Source organism: Ranitomeya variabilis, chromosome 2, assembly GCF_051348905.1.
Source record: "Ranitomeya variabilis isolate aRanVar5 chromosome 2, aRanVar5.hap1, whole genome shotgun sequence".
Taxonomy (NCBI): domain Eukaryota; kingdom Metazoa; phylum Chordata; class Amphibia; order Anura; family Dendrobatidae; genus Ranitomeya; species Ranitomeya variabilis.
The window spans coordinates 192208977-192217790 of NC_135233.1; positions in this window are offsets into that span (position 1 = coordinate 192208977).

Here is an 8814-nt window from a genome sequence, read left to right on the forward strand (position 1 = left end):
GGTTCATCGGCCCGTACAAGATATTGGAGATTCTTAACCCTGTGTCCTTCCGTTTGGACCTCCCTGCATCCTTTTCTATTCATAATGTTTTTCATCGGTCATTATTGCGCAGGTATGAGGTACCGGTTGTGCCTTCCGTTGAGCCTCCTGCTCCGGTGTTGGTTGAGGGTGAGTTGGAGTACGTTGTGGAAAAGATCTTAGACTCTCGTGTTTCCAGACGGAAACTCCAGTATCTGGTCAAATGGAAGGGATACGGTCAGGAGGATAATTCTTGGGTCACTGCCTCTGATGTTCATGCCTCCGATCTTGTCCGTGCCTTTCATAGGGCTCATTCTGATCGCCCTGGTGGTTCTGGTGAGGGTTCGGTGCCCCCTCCTTGAGGGGGGGGTACTGTTGTGAAATTGGATTCTGGGCTCCCCCGGTGGCCACTGGTGGAATTGAACTTGTGTGCATCATCCCCTCTGTTCACCTGCTCCCATCAGGATGTGGGAGTCGCTATATAACCTTGCTCCTCTGTCAGTTTCATGCCGGTCAACAATGTAATCAGAAGCCTTTCTGTGCATGTTCCTGCTACCAGACAACTCTCAGCTAAGTTGGACTTTTGTCCTTGTTTGTTTTTGCTTTTTGTTCCAGTTCACAGCTGCTGTTTCGTTACTGTGTCTGGAAAGCTCTTGTGATCGGAAATTGCCACTCTGGTGTTATGAGTTAATGCTAGAGTCTTAAAGTAATTTCTGGATGGTGTTTTGATAGGGTTTTCAGCTGACCATGAAAGTGCCCTTTCTGTCTTTCTGCTATCTAGTAAGCGGACCTCGATTTTGCTAAACCTATTTTCATACTACGTTTGTCATTTCGTCTTAAATCACCGCCAATATATGTGGGGGCCTCTGTCTGCCTTTTGGGGAAATTTCTCTAGAGGTGAGCCAGGACTGTATTTTCCTCTGCCAGGATTAGTTAGTTCTCCGGCTGGCGCTGGGCATCTAGGGATAAAAAAAAACGTAGGCATGCTACCCGGCTACTTCTAGTTGTGCGGCAGGTTTTAGTTCATGGTCAGTATAGTTTCCATCTTCCAAGAGCTAGTTCTCATATATGCTGGGCTATGTTCTCTCGCCATTGAGAATCATGACAGGAGCCCTTCATTGATATCACCTTCACAATTCTTGCATCCATTGAACTTGTGAGTTTATGGAGAGTTTCTGTTTGTATTTATTTGCATGAAGTCAGAATAGCCTCCCAGAGCAGCTGTTTTGATGTGAACTGCCTCCCACCCTCATAGATCTTTTGTTTGATGATACTCCAAAGGTTCTCTATAGGCTTGAGGTCAGGGGAAGATGGTGACCACACCATGAGTTTATCTCCTTTTATGCCCATAGCAGCCAATTACTCAGAGGTATTCATTGTCTTGCATGAAGATGAATTTGTTCCTGAAGGCACGTTTCTGCTTTTTAGACCATGGAAGAAAGTTGTCAGTCAGAAACTCTATTTACTTTGCTGAGGTCATTTTCACATCTTCAGGAACCTTAAAGGGCCCTACCAGCTGGTTCCCCATGGTTCCAGCCCAAGACATGACTCCTCCACCTTCTTGCTGACGTCGCAGCCTTGTTGGGACATGGTGGCCATCCACCAACCATCCACTACTCCATCCATCTGGACCATCCAGGGTTGCTCGACACTCATCAGTAAACAAGACTGTTTGAAAATTAGTCTTCATGTATGTCTGGGCCCACTGCAACCATTTCTGCTTGTGAACACTGTTTAGGAGTGGCCGAATAGTAGGTTTATGCACCACAGCAAGCCTTTGAAGGAGCCTACACCTTGAGGTTCAAGGGACTCCAGACGCACCAGCAGCTTCAAATAACTGTTTGCTGCTTTTAGTGGTATTTTGGCAGTTGCTCTCTTAATCCAATGAATTTGTCTGGCAGAAAACTTCCTCATTATGCCTTTATTTGCATGAACTCTGTCTGTGCTCTGTTTCAGTCACAAATCTCATCAGAGTATGATGATCACTCTTAAGTTTTAGTGAAATATCAAATTTTTTCATACCTTGTCCAAGGCATTGCACTATTTAATGCTTTTCAGCAGCAGAGAGATCCTTTTTATTTCCCATATTGCTTGAAACCTGTGACCTGCATAATAATGTGGAACATCATTTTTGAGTAGTTTTCCTTTAATTAGAATCACCTAGAAAACTAATTATCCCATGTGTTTAAGATTGATTTCAGTGATTCATTGAGCCCTGAGACACAATACCATCCACAAGTTTATTTGAAAAACAAAACAATTAAATCTTTTTGACACTTAAATCCAATTTGCATAATAATTTGGAACACAGTGTATAGCTCTCTCCTGTGGCCAAAAATCTGCAAAGAAACAAAAAAGAATATTAGAAGTGTCACACAAAAATTTAAGTAAACCTGTCATTAGTTATGGTCGCTATAATATGCATCCAGCACCTTTCATGTCATATAAAGCATTCTATAATGCTGGCCTTAACTCCCGGCACAACACAAAGGGTGTAAAGAAAAAAAAAAAAGCCTGTGACAACAGATGGGACTTGCCGGTCCGTGTCCAGCCACTGCAATGTTTAGCCACCGCCCTCCTACTTGGTTCAACGCAATACCTGTTGAGGGCAGAACAGGTGTGAAAGCATGGGAAGTTTGAGAAGCCCAGCACATGCACATCTGAGCACTTTGCTCTATCCTTATTAGGACACTATAGTACGTCTGCGCAATAGAGCAGCAGAGTGCTATAGCAAAAAAGGTTGCCGCAGGACCTGCTATGGTATAAGATCGCACGATAGTGCAACACCCACGGGTATAATCAAAATCATGTGTGTAATTTTTGAGACCTATCTCGACTGACTCGGGGCCTTAATTATAGAATGCTATACATAAGCAGTAGAATACAGTGCCCGCATCTGCAAGCAACCATAAATTGGAAACAGGTTCCTGGCGACTTGTCAACATGATATTTCCTGTACAATAAAACACTGTACAGATGGGAGCACACACACGCGAGATACGGCCGAGTGTTGCATGATAATCCCCGGCCCTGCTGCCTGCACTCTGTTGTGGAGCGTGCGGCTCCATGTATTGCTATGCGGGTGCACACTCCGCTCCAGAGTGCAGGCGGCAGGGCCGGGGATTGCCATGCGACACTCGGCCGTATCTCGCATGTGTGTGTGCTCCCCGCCTACCAGAGGGGTGTGTGTGTGTGTGTGTGTGTGTGTGTGTGCGAGCGAGAGAGAGACACCTAAGGCAACCGTGGGCCGCACATGTGCTGAATTATAACAACACGGATGGCTTGCAGGGATAAAAGCACTACAGTAAGCGCAGTTACACGCTGGCATGTGATACTGTCAAATCCCATTCTTCTCTGATGGCGCTGAAATCATGCAGAGCAGGGGAGAATGATGACAGCATCTTCATCACCTGCCGCCAGAGAACAGCTTCCTGTAACGCTTGTTCACCACTGCAATGCGTGTCACACAGAGGACATCAATGTGTGTTCTCCATGTGCACGTGCGTGGGACACTATGTGGAACTTGCAAATGTTAACAATCTGGCGTGTTTTGCCAACGGACACATGGCCACCGAAAACAAGCTGACATGTGCATAGATGAGTGGGTCAGTGTCTCCAGGAGATATGAAAAATTTCATCACACATACTGGACACACTGACGTGTGAAAGAGCCCTAACGACATTCAAACAAAATAATTAGTTACTTACCGCAAGGTGATGAGCAGCCTTTCTTCAGCAGAGATGGCCCTCCTCATCACTGTGTCTTGCAGTGTCAAATGGGGTGCCAGGATGGTGAGCAGTCTGTCGAACGCCAGAATGGATAGCCGACAGAAAGAAAGAAATTTGTCAGGATATCTGAAAATTGTAAAAGACCAAAAAAAAAAGGGTTACTTCACATATAACATTGTTTGAAAAAACAGTTAAATTTGTCTTTCAATTGATTTCAACGTACCTCCTCAAGTCATTGTAAAGGACATAAAAGTGCCCCTCCTGTGTGCGCTGTGCTACAAGAGGGTGCACCCACATTCTTTTCTGTGCACGCCTTCTCTGCCGCCGCTGCCTCTAAAATAAAAACAAATATATATATATTGTTTAAAACACAACACTGTGAAAAATATTTGAAACATGCCTGTAAAGCAATGCGGAATATGTTAACCCAATATATAAAAAAAAACAGACATCAGCTTACCTGACGTGTATGACGATTCAGGATTAGCAGCAGCAACCCCAGCATCGCAATCCGGTGTGGCGTGCGGAGCTGGATCTGTGGGCTGCGATCTGGCCTACGATCAGCACTCTGCGGAGCGCTGTCACTGTTCAAAATACGTCCACTCATTTTGGTGTGTTATTCCCAAAATGGAGGATGGAAGAAGAAAAGGGTTGGACAAGGAAATGACATAATTTCTTTTTTTTTTCCCCACTGCAGATCAAGCTTTATTTGTGTCAAACACACAGACAATCTGCAGAGAAAACCCACATTAAAAACCTCACTAAAAACCGCATCAAAAACCGCACCTGCGTTTTCTGCCAAGATCTGCGTTTTTTAGTGCAGAAAAATCCGCAGGAAAATCTGCAACGTGTGCACATAGCCTGAAACAGGTCTTTTTAGGACCTCGAGTCACCCATGACACGGCGCTCCAACTGCTGGCATTGACTCAGGGTTCGTCCTTGGTCAGCCATTTTGCCGTCCACTTCCGTACCCTAGCATCTGAGCTGGAGTGGTCGGATAAAGCCCTTATCCCCATATTTTGGAGGGGGCTGGCTGACCACGTGAAGTAGTGATGGGCAGTCCGGCTCTTTTTGGTGATCCGGCTCTCATGGCTCCGCTCACCAAAAAGAGCCGGCTCTTTCGGCTCACGAATCGGCTCTTTTTAGATCCCTATTGACTATGTGTTCGGGCGTCCGAAACTCCGCCCACCCACTGCAGAAACTCCGCCCACTTCTCAGCAGCCAATTAAATTGAAGAGTGGGCGGGGTTTTGCTCAGGTGGGCGGAGTTACACCTCCCGAAGTCCGGGATTTTACGCCCAGTGAGAGCCATTCAGGAATTTTAGTGGCTCTCACTGGTGTGCCGGCTCCCATCGTTCACAGCAGGGAGCCGGCTCTTTGTGTCGGCTCGTTCACGAACGACACATCACTAACGTGAAGGGCGCTCTGGTCACTAGGGAGATTCCCGCCACACTGGAGGAGTTAATAGCTGTCTCCACTCGTATTGACCTCCGTTTTAACGAGCGGAGGTTAGAGCGAGCCCAGTGTAGGCAGAGGTTTCGGCTGGTTCCCACCTTGGCCAAACCTCTGGAATCTCCAGTCCTGGTCCCTGAGTCACATGAGGCCATGGAAGTGTCAAGGTCTGTCATGTTTGCCAGCAGTCAGGACATCTTGCCACCAGATGTTCCCAGCGGTCGAGGAAACGTCAGCGTCTAGTGGTAGTAGGTGGAGGTACACTAGACACGGCGACGTTTGCCTCCAAATTGTCCTTTAAGAGGACAATTACTATAGGCTCATCCACCCACTCGGTAGAGCTCTGTGTGGATTCTGGGGCGGAGGGAAATTTTATGTCTTCTGCCTTCGCCCAACATCACGCAATACCCCTGGTAATGCTAACTCAACCAGTAACGGTACGAGTGGTGAATGGGTCGACACTGCCCTCACAGATAACACACCAGACCATCCCTTTTACTCTGTCCATGTCGCCATCCCATCAGATTATATCTCTGCTTGTCATTCCTGAGGGAGTTGATGAGGTCCTGTTGGGGATACCTTGGCTACGGTACCACTCTCCTCATATCGAGTGGTCCTCAGGCAGAATTCTGGGATGGGGTGAATCTTATGGGGGTAGGTGTCAGAGGGAATGCGTTCAGGTTGCTACTACTGAGGTACTCGCAGATCTATCCTCTCTCCCCAAGCAATATTGGCCCTATGCGGACGTGTTCTCCAAAAAGGCAGCGGAGACCCTTCCGCTCACCGCCCCTATGACTGTCCTATTGATCTCTTGCCTGGTGCGGAGCCTCCCCGGGGTCGAGTCTATCCGTTATCTCTCCCGGAGACAGAGGCAATGTCTCAGTACATTCAAGAGAATCTGGCAAGAGGGTTCATCAGGAAGTCAGTGTCACCTGCAGGGGCTGGGTTCTTCTTCGTACAGAAGAAGAACGGGAAACTACGTCCATGCATAGATTACAGGGGTCTTAACGCCATCACCGTATCCATCACCGTAAGTATCCTCTGCCCCTGATATCGGAGCTCTTTGATAGGCTTCGGGGCGCAAGGGTATTCACAAAATTAGATCTGTGGGGTGCTTACAACCTGATTCGCATCCGTGAGGGGGACGAATGGAAGACGGCTTTTAACACCAGGGATGGGCACTATGAATATCTGGTGATGCCCTTCGGGCTCTGTAATGCCCCAGCCGTTTTACAAGACTTTGTTAACGATATCTTCCGGGATATGCTATCCACCTCAGTCGTAGTCTATCTGGATGATATTCTCATCTACTCTCCAGATATTGACTGCCACCGGAGAGATGTTGGCAGAGTCTTCGACCGGGCAAATTCCATCTATGCAAAATTGGAGAAGTGTATGTTTGAGCAGGAGTCTTTACCTTTCCTGGGCTATATCATCTCCGCCCAGGGATTGGCTATGGATCCTACCAAACTACAGGCTGTGATGGACTGGCAAGAACCCCATTCTCTCAAAGCGGTGCAGCGCTTTATGGGGCTCATTAATTACTATCGCCAGTTCATTCCCCACTTCTCCACTTTGGTAGCTCCCTTGGTAGCCCTCACCAAGAAGGGAGCAAATCCCAAATTGTGGTCTGAAGAGGTCTCCAAGGCCTTCTCTTCTACTAAGTCACATTTTGCTAGCGCTCCCATCCTACATCGCCCCGATGTAGATAAGCCATTTATCATGGAGGTGGATGCCTCATCCGTTAGTGCTGGAGCAGTCCTTTTCCAAAAGGATGCTCAACGTCGGAAGCATCCTTGCTTCTTTTTCTCCAAGACCTTCACACCGGCGGAGAGGAATTATTCCATCGGGGACAGGGAGTTGCTAGCCATGAAGTTGGCTTTCTCTGAGTGGAGACAGCTCTTGGAGGGGGCTCGCTTTCCCTTTCAAGCCTGAGAACTGTGGCCCCAGTTTCGCTAGAGTCTGTGCCTCCGGGCAAGACTTTTGTACCATCCAGTTTGCGTTCGGAGGTTCTCTCTTGGGCTCACTCGTCTAGGGTGGGTGGGCATTTCGGGACCAAAAGGACATCTGCGTTACTGGCGAGGACATATTGGTGGCGTCATATGGTCCTTGACGTCACAGACTATATTCGGGCATGTGTCTCCTGCGCCAAGAACAAGTCTCCTCGTCAACAGCCAGCTGGGTTGCTTCACCCTCTGCCTGTGGCAGATAGGCCCTGGGAGATGGTCTGGATGGATTTTGTGGTGGGCTTACACCATTATTTGGGTGATCACTGACCATTTTTCCAAAATGGTGCACTTGGTGCCTCTTCTACGGCTACCTTCTGCACATGCTCTGGCAATGTTGTTTATCAAACACATATTTCGCCTACACGGTATGCCGGACAAAATTGTCAGTGACCGGGGTCCCCAGTTTGCGTCTCGATTCTGGGGAGAGCTTTGTCGTCTACTCAGCATTGAGTTGAATCTCTCCTCAGCATATCATCCCGAGACGAATGGGTTGGTAGAGAGGGCCAATCAGACCCTGGTCACATATCTGCAACATTTTGTCTCTGCCAGGCAGGATGACTGGGCATCCTTGCTACCGTGGGCGGAGTTTGCGCTTAACAACGCTGTAGCCGACTCCACCGGTCAAACTCCTTTCCTCCTTAATTACGGCCAGCATCCGCGGGTTCCTGTGTCTATGCCGTGTCTTCTGCTGACTCCAGGGTGGCAGACTGGGCAGTGGAGGCACGCAACATTTGGGACCGCACTCAGGATGCCATCCGGGCCCCCAAGGAGAGAATGAGGTCCTCCGCCGATGCACATCGGCGCCCTGCTCCGACCTTTGCTCCTGGCGACTTAGTGTGGCTCTCCGCCCGTAACATCAGGCTGCGTGTTGAGTCCACTAAGTTTGCACCTCGCTACTTGGGTCCCTTCAAGGTCCTCGAACAGGTTAACCCTGTGGTCTACCGTCTGGCCCTTCCTCCACGTCTAGGTATCACCGACACCCTTCATGTGTCCCTCCTTAAGCCCGTATACATGTCCCGGTTTCCCGTATACATGTCCCGGTTTTCTGAGTCATCTGCCGGGACATCGAGTTCGTCTACGGACGATTACGAGGTGAACGCTATTTTGGGGTGCAAGGTGGTACGTGGCAAAAAAATTTATTTGGTGGACTGGAAGGGTTATGGTCCTGAGGACAGGTTCTGGGAGCCTGCTGAGCACATTCAGGCTCCGCAGCTCATTGCTGCCTTCGAGCGTAGCGAGGCCCAAGGTGGGGTCCCTAGGAGGGGGGGTAATGTTAGGGGTCGAGTTCCTGCCTCTGCACAGGGGGAATCTCGGGCCATCTCCGCTGCGGTCTCCCATTCTTCTCCTGCTGCAGTGGAGCCTGCTCAGCAGAGACGTCAGTCCCAGCGTCTCGCTCAATCTGACTCTGTACAAAGGGTTACTGCTGCTTTTCCAGCTTCTGCCATTGAAGCCAGTGCTGGGCGGCGCCGAGCAGACGCTTCTGGGACTAAGTCCTGCTTTTCTTGTTCTGAACATGCCCAGAGTAAGATCTCTCAGTGGAGATCGAGGGTCACATGTTCAGATACTGCAGCTAAATCCATTGGTCCTCCAGGAAGGTCCTGAGGGTG